General features: G+C 51.4%; 1 pseudogene; it reads right to left on the reverse strand.

Annotated features, from left to right (window-relative positions):
- Positions 1-4,398: 4,398 nt before the first annotated feature.
- LOC121150063 lies at positions 4,399-7,317 on the reverse strand (annotated as a pseudogene).
- Between the last annotated feature and the right edge of the window lie 7,856 nt (positions 7,318-15,173).

Below are 15,173 nucleotides of genomic sequence, written 5' to 3' on the forward strand. Positions count from 1 at the left end.
CTGTGCCTGAACTTGTGTACATATAGGATCCCAGCAATGCAAGCTGATGATTTAGCCACTGAGCCATCATGCCAGACCCCTAATTTTGATAATGTTGTTAATGCATTGCCACAATAGCTGATTTTCAGTATACATAACCAAACTCATCTGAGGCTACAAATGGATCCCCACCTACTGTGCTGGTTTATGTGGCATGTTCCATATTTCTTCCTGTGTTTTAGAAACTTATACAAGCCTTGTCTGTCTCCTCATGTCTCGAACCATATATGCCTGTAGCTAGGCCTGGATTTGTATATCTCTGATCTTGTTCCTGGGACTACAGGTCATTGGAAGTTTCAACACCTCACATGAATGTGACCTGTGTTCATCCTTGCAGTTTGTCATTATAGAAATCTATCATCTGTGCCTGGCACGGTAGCCTAGTGACTAAAATTCCTTGCCTTACACTAGCAGGGATCCCAATTGAGCCATGGTTCCTGTCCTGGTGGCCCCACTTCCCATCCAGCTCCCTACTTGTGGCCTGGGAAAGCACTGGTGGAGGGCCTGAAGCCTTGGATATCTTACCAGCATAGGAAACTTGGAAAAGTTTTTCCAAGCTTTAAACCTCTTTTTTCTCTTTTGTATGCTTCACTCACACCCATCCCTAATCCAGAGGGATGGGTTACAGGATAAGCTAAGTAACAACTACTTATAAAAAAAACAAAACAAAAATGTTAGTTGCCAAACTTGTTCAGTAACTTGCTACTACAGAGCCCTCCAAAAACAATGAATATTAAACTACAGATTTCTACACCTTAAGCTTTAATTTAAATAGAGCAATATTGTTTGTGTGTTATAGACACATCATATTTATTACCACAGGGCTTTAAAAGACATGTTATTTATGTATTTGAAGTGCAGAGAGAGAGATCTTCCACCTGCTGGTTCATTACCCAAATGACAGTATGTGTGTGTTCAGTAAGGTTTCAGCTTTGGTTTTCAACCCCTCCAGGAGCCCTGGGATTGTCACAGGTAAAGACAGCTTGCACTGCCTGAATTTTCAAAAATGTCTTTCACATATTGGAGAGACAGAGGGCTCCTCTCTATTGACAACCTGCAACAGCCAGGCTGGGCTGAAGCTGTGAGCCAGGCACCACAAGGGTGGCAAGGACACAACTGATGATTTAGCTATCACCTGGTACCTCCTAGGGGATGCATGAGGAGGGAGTGAAAGTGGGACTGGACCTCACACACTGACTCGGGATGTGGTGTCCTGTTGGTGTCCAGCCTCGGTGCCAAATGCCTGTTCCCACATGCACTGTCATCACAAACATCTGAATATGCGCCTAGAGACGAAGAGAACAGGGATTCTCTCAGTCAGCTCCTCACCCTGCCGCCGCAGGCCACATTCTGGAATCTTCTCTGAAGCTGTCTCAGCCTGCTGCCAAACCCCATTCCTCTTATCATTTCTTGCACCTTTTGCTGTCTCTCCCTTCCCAAAGGCAGCAGGTATCCTGTCCCAGGTAGGGACCTGGGAGGAGCATGTTTGACGTGGGAGTTGTAGTACTCACCCCAGGATTGGGCCTGGGAAAGTTGAGAGTGGAAACCCAGAAACGTTACCATTCCAGCTAGTGCCTGTCTGAGGCTGGGCGAACCCAGGGGACCCACTAGACCAACAGCCCCTCAAATGGCCTATGTGTAGAACTGGAGAAGGGTGTTGGGGGCTGGCATGGAGTTCTTGGAAGGGGGGAAGGTAATAGCCTCCGTGGGGGGTCCTCACCCCCACCAGCAGATCCCAGCCCTTCCTTTCCCATGTGTGCAGACTTGTCCAACTTGGTGGCCGTCATGCTGGGGCTGCTGGCATCCCTGGCAGTCCTCGGGCTGGTGGCAATCAGAAAATGTGTCTCCAAAAAGAAGCTGCAGTTGAGGTAAGCATTGGGTGGTAGTGGGGGGTGGGTGACAAGCAAACAGCACAGGGGGCCCGGGACCCAGGGCCCCATGCAGCTGTGTCTGTGCCTCCCAGGGAGAAGACGGAGAGCTCAAGCCGAGACTGGCTCCTAGGCACAGGGGATCACCACTCCCGGCAATCGGTGCGCTAGCAGCCAAGACCCCGTCCCACCTCTGACCCAGGTGTCCTCAAAACTACCCAGTTCTGAACTGTTCCTGACCAAGAGATCTGATAAAGTCATTTATTTTTGAGATGTGACCCCCCCACCCCCGCCATGTGGCTATGGGAGAGGTGAGGGTGCTGTATAAATGGGCCTCTTGGTCCTAGGGAGAGAAGGATCAGGGAGGGAAGAGCTGTGGAGTGGGGGACCCCTTTCTCCTGAGGGACAAATGGGACTTCACCCAGAATCCCACTTGCTGCAGCCGAGGGCTTGCACTGGTGGGGTGCAGGGAAAGGACCACTGCCTGCTGGGGGGCACAGGCTCAGGAGGTACTGATGCACTGGGTCCCTCTTGTGGTGATGGTCTGTGAGATGATTGGGCACCACGTTCCTGGAAGGAAACAAGACCCAACCTGGGATGGTATCAAAAAGATCCCTTGGCCAGGCCTGTCGATCCAGCATGACTTTTCCTCCTCCCTACTACGGCTCAGCTGGGAGAGCTGCTCAGGCCTTGGGGAGAGGAACTCACAGGCTCAGAGCTCCCACACCTCTCTTCCCGTTCCCTCAGCCTTTATTTGCTGCTCCAAGGATCACCTTATCGAGCCTGATATCTGTTGGCAGGGAAGGGTCTGGCTGGACTGGTGCCCTCCAAGTGGATCCTGCATCCCTCTTGGGGATACACTTTGGCGGCTCTGTCACCAAGGCAGAGGGACCCAGAGACAAGGATGCTGAGGTTGGAAAGCAGCTTCCTGAACTAAGAGAAGGGAAGCGGAGACTTGGGGTCATCCCACACTGACTCTCACACAAGAGGGGGGCGACAGACACAGGAGTAGGAAGAGCAGTGGTCCACCAGGATGGTCCTCCTGGGCCAGCCCGAGCCTGTGTTCCAGACCAACCACAGCAGGGAAAATATGGGGGTGGCTGGAGGGGACTAACCCCATTCTCATTTCTTAGGGAGAAACTGAGGAAAGCTAAAATCAGGGGGCATCCCATCCCCTTCCTGAGGCCCAGAATCTGCAGTGCAGCACCCTCAAGGGATTGTCCTCCTTAAGACCCAGGCCAGCCAGGCCTGAAGGTGGAGCACAGGTTTGGGGGGGTCCCTGCCTACCACACCCAGCACCCCTCCCCCACAGCTAAGGTCAACCGACCCCCCTGCTGCTGTTATGCCAGCCCCAGCTGTCAACATCTGTTCCCCATCTGTCTGCTGCTGCTCCCCCCTGGCCAACTCCCACCCTCACTCTTGGGGGGAGCTGCAGGCCAGGGTCCTGGGCTTAAGACCTCCCCACCCTCCCTCAGGCCCTGTAAGCAGGGGAGGGCAGCAGCCCCACCCTGGAGGTGCCCCAGGCGCTTGGCAGAGGCAGCTGGAGCCGTTAGAGCAGTAGGAATGACTCATCGCCCCTTTCCCCTCTCTAAACACACAGGGGCTGAGGTGGGGGGCTTAGAACCCACCTTTCACAGACTCCCCCAGAACTAGGACACATCCCATGTTCTTTTATTAATACAAAAAAGTTTCTTATTTTAAATATAATTTAAGAATGCTGCCAGGCACCGGGATCTGTCTCTGACTTCCACCTTCTCCCCTGCCTCTCACACTCCCTCACCCTCCTCATCCACAACCCCCAACTCCACAGCGTGCGGACCCTTGCGGGATGCAGGGATATGTCTGGAGCCACCATTCACAGGAAACAGGAGGGTACCCCTGCTTTGCCCTAGGAGGAAAGGAGGCAAAGAGGTGATGGCTAAACGGTGTCCTCCCACACAGAAAGTTGACAGGAAAACAAACAAACAAACAAACAAACAAAAAACAAATGGGGAAGGAAGAAAAATAAGACCAAAACAGAAAAAAAAATTAATAAAAAATAAAACTCAAAGTCTTCAATATGAAGGCAGATGGGGGGAGGGGCATTTACAGGGGGAAAGGCTTGAGTTGGGGGCCACAGCAGCAAGCCGGGGCACTGCAGCACAATGATTTCATCACTGGGCCCGTACCCCTTCCTGCGTCCACTCTGGTGGGCAGGCCAGTCGCCTCTCTCTTTGGTCTGCAGGGACACGGTAAGGTGACGGCAGCACTTGGGGACACTGGCAGACACTGGGCACATCCTGTCCCTTGGGTCACGCCCAGTGCTGAGGGGCAGGCCCTCACCCACCCTTGTTCTGGGGGGAGGGTCCCCTCTGAGGGGTAGGAGGAAATGTGATACCCACATTCCCACAGGTAGGACCCCCAAATCCAGCTCCCCTTCCCCACAGGTTCAAAGTGCAATCCAGCAGCGGCGCCCAGGGAGGAGACCCCCGCTGTTGTCCCACTCCAAAGCTTAGAACTGAGGTGGCGGCATGGCTCCTGCCGTGGCACCTGGGGTGTTGGCCTTGGCCTAGGACTTCATGTGCTGGACACTGGCCAGGATCTTCTTCTGGTGTCTCACTAGGGTGACTCCAATTCGCAAGAGGCCCTCTGCGGAGATCCGGCTGACCAGCTCGAAGGAGCCGAACCCAGCAGCTGCGAAACTTTGCTCGTATCTTCCCATCTTGATGGCTCGAAGCCACTCGCCCACCGAGCCGAAGGCTGAGTACTGAGGCTGCCGCTGGTCCAGGAGTGGGTGGGAGGCGCCACCGTTCTCTCTGGCCGCAATTTTGAGGCTGGCTGGGTTCCGGATCATCTTGTTCAGGGCACTGACCACCTGGGGGAAGCAGGGCCGAGCGTTGCGGTCCTGTCAACAGTCCAGCATGAGCTGGTGCAGGGAAGTGGGGCAGTCTGGGGGTGGGGGCAGTCAGTAGTCCCTGTTCAATGGCGTTGATCACATCTTGATTGCTCATTTCCCAATATGGCCATTCCCCGAAGGACATCACCTCCCACATGACAATCCCCTAACTCCAAGCATCACTGGCTGATGTGAACTTGCGGAAGGCAATGGCTTCGGGGGCCATCCATCTAATGGGAATCTTCCCTCTCAGGGAGCTCTCATGTAGGTGGGATCAGACGAGTTCTCTTCCAGGAAGCGTGAGAGGCCAAAGTCGGAGACCTTGCACACCAGGTTGCTGTTGACCAGGATATTGCGGGCGGTCAGGTCCCAGTGGACATAGCTCATCTCTGCCAGGTACTGCATGCCCGAGGCGATGCCCCATAACATGCCCACCAGCTGGATGACCATGAACTGCCCGTCGTTCAGCCGCAGGAAGGAGTCCAGGTCGCCATTCTCCATGAACTCAGTGAGGATCATTACAGGCACACTGTTGGTGACCACACCCTCCAGGAGGATGATGTTGGTGTAGCCACCTTTGAGGGTCTTGATGGCCGCGCAGCTCTCCTTCTTCCCAGGATTCTCCCCTGCACGAATCACCTCTTCAATCTTGACATAGGAGACGTCAATCTCTTTGGCAAACTCCCTCACAGCCTCATTGGGGTCTTCATAAGTGAAGGGGTCCATGTAGACCTTCGTACCATGACCGATGAGATACTGTCCATGTTTGTCCGAGTACTCCACGTCTCTCCCACTGCTCTGCTTCCTGAGGCGGAGGATGGCGATGACCACGACTACCAGCACCACTCCCATGACTGCTGTGCCAGTGATCAGAGCCAGCTGCTCTCGCCAGCTGTCACCCTCATCCAGCTGGGTCTGGCTGTGGTGCTCCTGGCCGAAGGGCCCATAGCCAGCTTCGGATCGCGCCCGCACCTGCACCAGGTAGCTGGCCCCGCACTTCAACCCCCGCAGCTCAGCCCGATTTTCTGACGTCTTCAGGAACCTCATGCTGCTGAGGCCCTCTGCACCCTTCTCATGGTACTTGATCTCACAGTCCAGCACTGCCCCGCTGGGCACCTGGGGAACTGCCCAGGCCAGGCTTAGGCTGCTTGGTGAGGAGCGGGTCACCCGGATGTCAGACACAGCAGGAGGCACTTCCCGGTCAGGGGTGACATTGACCACCTCAAATGGGACCGGCCCGCTAGCCAATGAAGACACCCCGTTCAAGGCGGCGACCTCAAAGGTGTAGGTGAAGTCGGGACGCAGCCCCTGCACTACCACCCTGGGCTCCACCAGATCTCGGGGGCCAGGGTCAAAGGTCAGGTCTCCCCCACAGGGTTTTCAGGAGCCCCCAGGGCGGCACTCTCCACAGCGGATGGCATAGGTGAGGTCATTTCAGCCGCCCGACTCAAGGGGGGCACTCCACTCCAGGTGCAATGCCGAGCCATTCAGGCGGGGAACCAAACTCCGCAGGGCAGAGGGCAGAGTCATGCAGGATGCACTTTGGGGATCTGCACGGGCCTGGAAGTACCCAATGCGACACTGGCACATAGTGGACCCAATGGTGTTGGAGTGACTGTTGGGTGGGCATGGCTGGCAGGAGCCCTCCCCCGACAAGGCCTTGAAGGTTCCCTGGCCGCAGGCTCTGCACTTGGTGTTCTCCTAGGCGGCCTCAAACACTGGACCACAGCGGCAACCTGTGACAGGCTGCTCGGCCGACTGGCCATCCTCCCGGCAGTACAGGCTAAAGTTGGGGCCAGGGGCAGGGACACCATCCGCCACGCAGATCCCAGCCATAGGCACCACAAGTTCGCAGGGCAAGGTGTCTATGAAGTAGGTGAGTTTCAAGGTGAGCTGTACACACTTCTTGTAGAAGAGATGCAGGGAGAGCAGGGCCAAGCAGACGCCCTGGTCCTGGAAGGCCAGGTAGAAGCCGGCCTTGCTGAGCAGGCCCAGATGCAGCGTCGTCATGTTCACCTACCCCGTGCCTTTGGTCCCAGGACGCTTCTGGGTCAAGTGCTCTGCGGCCACTGTGTCTACCTTGATGTAGGGGTTCTCCATCCAGGCTGGCGTGAGGGCCGTGGCCATGTCGGCATCGCTCTCATAGTAGAAGACAGTGAAGGTCTCCTCGCAGGAGCGGCCAGCCCGGGGAAGTGACAATCACTCCAGCATGGTAAAACATAGCGTGGCGTACGCGTGCACAGCACCACGGCGAGTCACCCAGCCTGTGCTCAGCCAGTGGGCCGTGCCCGCGGTGCGCTGAGGGTCACACACCTCGTAAGTGCGCATGCTGTGTTGCTCCTCATCCAGGCCACTCAGTCCCTTCCACTGCCCATCGCCTGAGGGAAGGTCACCCACTTCAGCTCGGCAGTTTCCAATTTTGTACTGAGGAGGGTCTCTAAGAGAGGGGTAGGCAGTCAGTGCTTGGGTGCAGGGAGATATGGCGTCTAAGGCGGCAGCGAGGGAAGACCAACAGAGCAGCGCTTGGAATTCCATGGCACCGCCTCGCTCAGGCTGGATCCGATCCGAGTTTGGGGATCCCTAGCCCCCCCAGATCTGACCCCCAACCCTGGGCGGGTGGACGCCGACTCACCACCCTCTCAACCCCCTTTTCGCTAAGGACACCGGGTCCGAAACCTCAGCGTGAGCCCATGCGGGCGTGCTGGGCACCAGGGCGGCAGGCGCCCAGGTGATGAGCAATATTTTTTAAATGTGAACTTAAGAATACCCAGCCTCTTGTATCCTGTGAACAATGTTTGTTTGTACCTGATTAAATGCAACCTCCTACGTAATCTCTAAACCATGTAACCATTTTATCAAGAATAAACTGCCATAAAATTAAAATCAAATCCACCGTTACATTGTTCCTAGGTAAACAGGGGAACTTATGTTCTCTGTCTCCTAGATTTTATATTAGCATTCAAAATGGTTACATGCATGGTGATATGTTCATGATGAGGAAGGCTGTGAAACAAAAATCTATGCATGATATAGTTGATGACAGTCCTTAAGGTATAACTTGTAGCATTTTTTTAAAGATTTATTTATTTATTTATTTTATTGGGAAGGCGGATCTACAGAGACGAAGATCTTCCGTCCGATGATTCACTCCCCAAGTGAGTGCAACGACTGATGCTATGCTGATCCGAAGCCTCTTCCGGGTCTCCCACGTGGGGGCAGGGTCCCAAAGTTTGGGCCGTCCTCGACTGCTTATCCAGGTCACAGGTTGGGAGCTGGATGGGAAGCCGGGCTGCCGGGAATAGAACCGGTGCCCATATGGGATCCTGGGCGTGCAAGGCGAGGACCTCAACCACTTGCGCCATTGCACCGGGCCCAAATTGTAGCATTTTATAATTATTTATCATTGATACACAAAACTGAAGTCTGATCCTCTGATAAATAAACTAAGTTTTACAATGTACATGTAATTGCAACATCTCCTTTTAAATGCTCTTTATGGCAGCCACCTGAGGACACAAGGTGCCCACCAGCTGCTATTCCAGGGCCAAGCCAGACAAATGGTGCACTCTGCACCCATGTCTGCCTGCCATCTGCTTCATTGTCAAGTCATCCTGGCTGACGTCCCTGCTTCCACAGGACTATAGTCATTGCCTTCATGGCCAGACCCAATTGTGCTCTGGGGAGAGTGCACCTCTAACCAACGCCCTCCACTGCCCTGCTTGCTCATCCAGGCCAGGCTTGGTGAGCAGGTGCAAGCGTGCCTCTAGCCCATGAGCTCTGCCACTCCGTCCACCATCTGCTGCTGAGAGCCAGTCAGGCTTAGCAGGTGGTCCCACTCCCTCAGCAGGCAGTGCACCTGCTAGCCATTCCAGGGCTTGGCCTGTTCTGCAGGCCCCAGCCCGCATACCTGAGTCCCCTTCACCAAACCTGAACTCCCAGTGGCTTCTCCCACACCCCTGGCCTGCCTGCAAGCTGCTCCAGGGCCAGGCTGGCTCAGCAGCTCCAACACTCACTTCTAGCCTGCCCGCCCCCACAGACTTCCTGCTGCTCCAGGACAAGGCAGGAGAGAGTTGCAGGGAATTCAAAGCAAAACACTGCAGCAACCTGTTTCTTGTCTCACATGAAAGAGTTTTCATGCAGAGAACTCCAGTTTGCAAAGCAGGATTTATTTCATAAGAGGAAGGAAAATGGCTTCTGTCCTAGTGGCAGGAGGGGACTCCAAGAGAGAAAAGACCCGAGAAAATGTTGGAAATAGTATCTTTTAAGCACCATACTGGGGGTGGGGGATCACAAGAGTCACCCCAAGGGAGGAGAGAAAGAAATTCCAGAAAAGAAAGTGAGGATTGTAACTTCCTTCTCCCAATAATGTGAGGTAGGCAACTAGTTCATGTTCAAGGGCTTGGAAGCCACACCCCAACCCAACATCTAGGCATTCTCTTCTGCACACCTGTGATGCTCCTTTATCATCACCTGGAACCTGACAGGGGCAGAATTGCATTGTTGTATAATCCCTTCCCTCCCACGCCCCCATGAAGGCCCATGAAATGGAGGGGCTCAGACTTTTGGCACGTGCTTCCCTCACTCTTGCACTCCAACTCTTGGCCTCCCTAGTACCTGCTTGTTCTCTGGCTTCCTGTGGAAAAACTTTGAGAACAGGAAGTCCTTGACATGAACTCTGTATGTCTGTATTTCTAATCATCTCTGTTCAGTGCTTGGGAGGAACAGTAAAGATATTAATGCTAAGATGCTTTGTATTTCTTCTTTTAAGATGTGTTTTATTATTTATAGCAAAGTCAGATATACAGAGAGGAGGAGAGACAGAGAGGAAGATCTTCCATCTGATGATTCACTCACCAAGTGAATGCAACAGCTGGTGCTGAGCCAAACTGAGGGCAGATGTCAGGAACCCTTCTGGGTCTCCCACATGGGTGCAGGGTCCCAAGACTTTGGACCATCCTCAACTGCTTTCCCAGACCACAAGCAGAGAGATGGATGGAAAGCAGAGTTGTTAGGTTTAGAACCAGTGTCCATATGGGATCCCGGTGCATTCAAGGCAAGGACGTTAGGTGCTAGGCCACTGCAGGGGCCCTAAGTTGTATATTTTCAAGAGTTCCAGGAGTGGTGAGGCCTGGCAGTAATGGAATGTGGAGACAGAAACCCGGGAAGGTGGATGTCTGCTGCTTTGTAAGTGTGTCATTGTATGTCTCTTGGAATAACTTATATTGCTTGGGAGGCTGGAACATAGCTCTTCAGTTTAATGGGTGAGCTTCAGGGTAAAGCCCCTTTGTTCCTCTTGGTGTTTCCATTCACACTGGATTTTCACATGAGCTTGTGATTTGCTATTTTCAAGTGGACCCTGTAATTACCAACCTTGCTAATCAAAACTCCTTAGAACACTCTAGATTGTCTGGTGTGGTCTTGCTTTCCACCCACAACACCATCCTGAAGCTGAAAGCTGAAGTGCAATTCCTTTGACAATAACCCAGAGCTGGGATTTGGGGGAGCTAGGGTGAGCCCTGTCTCACTGCTTTTGTTTGGCAACAGCTCTAAGAGATGGGAATTGATATGCTGATTCTATCCTTTTGTTCCCTCCCCAGAGGGAGAATGTGCTCCAGGAAGGATAAGGAAATAGGGGAAAACCCAGTTCTTACACTCTGAAGGAGAATTTTACCAGGCATCAGGAGATCCTGACTGCCTACTGTCCAGTCTGCCTCCTCACATACTCCTCCAGTGCTTTTATGCACACAGCAGCCCTCTGCTTGTTCCAGGGCAGGCAGCCTAGGACAGCCTCCCCTTTCATTAAGCATGCCTGCCCTGCTCCATGCTTGTTGCTTAAAGGTCACACCACCTCTGGCAGTGCCCACCATATCCCCAGCCTGCCTGCTGGTGGCTATAGGGCCAGGCCTCCTTAAAATACCCTGGACTTCTTTGGTGTGATCTCACTTGCACCCCACAAACATTGCTAGTGCTTCAGGACAGGAGCACAGACTTTGCTAGTCTCTTAAATTATTTATGTCACTCATTTACAACAAATAAGTGAATTAATAATAAAAAGGTATATTCACTCTGCCGGACAATAAGACATTGGAAAATCCTGGAGAAGAGTTTTGAGTGTAACACATGGGAAATTGATGTAAATGACAGCACCTCCAAATACAACAGAGAAGCAGGGACTGTGATGAAGGACAGTGGGCAGAATTGGCCATTAGTGATTCCTGCAGCTGCAGCTGCTCATATCTAACATTTCCCCCTCGTATATGTGCCAAATTGTGGGTGGTGTTATGTGAATTATTTCATTTTTAATACTACATAAGGTCAAAACTATTTATTTCACACCAAAGAAATATAAGTTGGGGCACACTTTCTTTTCCTATAAGAGACCAATAAAGATATCTACATCCCATGTTGGAATGTTTATGACTGATTGCATGCTCTGAAGCTAGTTTGTTGCTATCACGCACTCTGGGGAGGCAGACCCAATGTTCAGAATGTTAGCTGCTGGGCCACACACCCAGATTGAGTTCCTGGCTTGCAGCTCTGGCCAGCTCTGGCATGCCAGTCATTTGAACAGTGAACCAGCAGGTGGAAGAATTCTGTTGTATTATCTCTGTCCTCCTCTCATATAAATGTGCAACAAACTCAGAGTGCCTGCTGGGCTCCCTGGCATGTCATTGGCCTTCGTTCCTGATTGGCTGCAGGGCAGTGCTGAAATCAATCAGGAGACCAACCAGCAGCTCCTGGAGGGGAATGATCAGCTCATCCACTGCATCATGGAGGACCAGACAAGGGCCAAGCCCATGAGTGCGTCCAGTAGCAGCATGTGTTACATAGAAATCTCATTCATCTAGCTACCATTCAGATGCAGCCCAGCCAGGACTTCAAAAGCTGGATAACCTTCCAGTTGGCTATTGTAAAAGGAAACCGATAAAATCCCTCTCCTACAAAATGGACACAAGATCTTTACCAATTCAACTACTCAGAATGTGAATGAAATCCCTATTGTAAAAATATGAAGGTTAATAACTTAATCATGTTTTCAACGTAAACACTGATTTTCATAATCAAGCAGAACCCTCAAGAGATTGGCTCAGAGGTTGTCATTCTTGAAATGAAAGTATGTTTGGATAACAGACACAATGGGCATCTTCAAGGCCACATTTTTGTTGCACTTTAAGAAGTTTCAGCTGGGTTTGTGTGATCAGACTCTGGCCTTGCCAAATGGACATGGCATTGTGCCCTCCATCCTGCCAGTTTATAAATATCCTCCCATGACTGTTTTCAGGTTGCTTTGAAAAGCTTGCTTTTCCAGAAAATGAAAAAATAGAAAAAAAGAAAGAGGAGTAATTTGATCAAGGTATATAATCAGTAAGTGGCAACATGAAATGAAATTCCACTACTAAAATTTCATTTGAATCCCAACTTTACACTAATTTCTAATCACAAAAGGCATGAAAACAGTCACATCAAGCAAAAAGGCACTCCCAGCACACACACACAGCTGTTCTGAAGTAACATCCAGACTGCAAAGACCAAGAGTTCAAACAACAAGGTGAAGTTCACAGTACATTTGGTGCTAAGAGAACAACTGCTGGGTGGGAGACCCTGGAGGTGCTCCTGGCTCCTGGCCTTGGATCAGCTCAGCTCTGGCTGTTGCAGGCATGTGGGACAGAGAACCAGTGAATGAAAGATTTTTCTTTCTTTCTCTCTTTCTCTCTGTAATTTGACTTTCCAACAAAAACAAATGTTTAAAACCACCACCACCCGTGATATCACTGAGATTCTCTCCTAAAACACACACACACACACACACACACACACACATATTCCATCGTTCTCTCTACTATATCTATGTCTACATCTATGTCTATATCTATATATAAATTTACTAGAAAGTGTGACAGATAAGGAAACACTTTGATCCAAAGGGCTAGATTGAAATGGGAGAACAGTTACTTGTATCTCTTCCCTGCTGTAGATGTGCACATCACAAAGATCCAGACGGGACAGCACCAAGTGGCCCATCAGGCTCTGTGTTGGCCCTTCTTGCACTGACACAGCACTACCCACCATGACTGGAGACTTTCAGGGAAGTTTAAAATAACATCTCCTTCTGGGCCCAGCGGCGTGGCCTAGTGGCTTAAGTCCTCACCTTGAACGCGCTGGGATCCCACATGGGTGCTGGTTCTAATCCTAGCAGCTCTACTTCCCATCCCGCTCCCTGCTTGTTGCCTGGGAAAGCAGTTGAGAATGGCCCAAAGGCTTTGAGACCCTGCATCTGTGTGGGAGACCTTGAAGAAGTTTCGGGATCCTGGTTTCAGATCGGCATAGCATCGGCTGTTTTGCTCACTTAGGGAGAGACTCATCAGACAAAAGATTTTCCTCTTTGTCTCTCCTTCTCTCTGTATATCTGACTTTCCAATAAATAAATAAATCTTAAAAAAAAAAGCATCTTCTTTTGTTTGTTTTTTTAAATGGTATCTTGAGAATCTGATATGTGGGTCAAAGAACCTCTTTTTTTTTAAAGATTTTATTTCAAAGTCAGATATACAAAGAGGAGGAAAGACAGAGAGGAAGATCTTCCAATCAATGATTCATTCCACTAGAGACCACAATGTCCAGTGCTGTACTTATCTGAAGCCAGGAGCCAGGAACTTCCTCCAAGTCTCCCACATGGGTACAGGGTCTCAAGGCTTTGGGCCATCCTGGACTGCTTTCCCAAGCCACAAGCAGGGAGCTGGATGGAAAATGAACTGCTGATATTAGAACCTGAGAGCATATGGGATCCTGGTGCATTCAAGCCGCGGACCCTAGCTGCTAGGCCACAGCATCAAAGGCAAAGGCCAAGACAGGTGAGAGGTTATGCCAAGAAAGTCAGAGCAACCACTGGCATGCGTACAATTTATGGCTGGGACAGGCCTGGTTAGGCAGCTAAGAAGACACCCTAGCTGACTTGGGGTTCCCAATAAGGAGTGCAGGGGCTGCAGTGGGGAATGCATTCTGGTCTAGGTACAGCTGCAGTCTCTCTTGGCACAAGTGTGGACTGCGAATGGACGCACCCAGCCAGGCCAGACTCCAATGCCATCTGATGTTCTGGAGGACCAGGGTAGCTGTGGGATGAACTAAGCTTGATCTTTGCCCCTACTGAGCTATGTGTGAGCTGTGTTTGGGTATGGATGAGCCTTGGCTGTGCTGAAACATCCAACAACAACCAGAATGGGTTGAAGGCCAGTTAGGAAAGACTACTCCTCCTGCTAGGACAGGAAGTGGACTGAATAGGGCTGGCTCATGGACCTACCAGTATATGCAAAATCTGGCATTGGGAAAGGTTCTGATGGAGCAATCTGGGCAACTCCTCTGTCAGGACACAACCCAGCAGGTAAGTGCAATAAGCACAAAACAAACAGCCCAGAGCAGGCCAGGGAAAGGTACCCGATGGCAGACATTTGGCACAGGTGAGGTTGAACCAGTTCACATGACCGCTGATGAATCTGATCAACAGAACAGTGTGAGTCGAACCAGTATGGTTGCAACACATACCAGTACACATTACAGCAGGAATTGAGAGTGGGCCTGGCCAGGTAGGCTACAGCAAACACTAGCTGGCAGGGCGAATGTAGGAAGGCACCCCTGCTGGAACACCTCACTCACTTCACAGCATGAGTTAATACCAGGCAGGGCTATAACACCTGTGGGCCTCATGCAAGCCAGATCAGGGAAGAGTCAGGCTTGACTGACTGTCTCTCCTACAGGACCTACATTCTACATAGGTCAGGGATGGGCCAGGCTGAACCAGTTCCCATCAGCCAATGATGAATCTGAGCAACAGAACAGTATGGGTTAGGACAGTAATGGCTGCAACACATACCAGCAGTACACATTACAGCTGGGATAGGATACACGCTGGGCTGGAATTGACTATAACCCTCATCAGCTAGAATTGGGGCTGAGCCAAGCCAGGCAGGCTAGAGCACTCACTAGCAAATGCTAAGGTGAGGCAGGCCATGCCAGATTGGGTCACAGCACTCATAGGAACCAGAGAGAAAGGGGGTAAAGCTTGTAAGGAGAATATGGAGGGCACCCTGCTGGAACATGTTGCTCACTGGACAGCATGAGTTGGGATGGGGACAGACCAGACCAGGCAAGGCTATAACACCTGTGGGCCTCAGGTGAGCCAGATCAGGGAATAGTCAGGTTTAATTGGCTATCCCTATTGGGGCAAACATAAAGCAGAATAGGTGAGGGTTGGCTGGGTTTTACAACAGCATCAGATAGCAGATGCTGGCACCGGTGGCTAATCTGTCAAGTTAAAGTACAGAATCATGTGAAAAGTGCATGATCTGGGAGTTTTGAGTGATCTAGGAGGGAAACAGTGGGCACCTCCCTCTTGGCTT

This window comes from Ochotona curzoniae, unplaced genomic scaffold (assembly GCF_017591425.1).
Source record: "Ochotona curzoniae isolate NIBS_2020 unplaced genomic scaffold, NIBS_Ocur_1.0 contig_199, whole genome shotgun sequence".
NCBI classification, from domain to species: Eukaryota; Metazoa; Chordata; class Mammalia; order Lagomorpha; family Ochotonidae; genus Ochotona; species Ochotona curzoniae.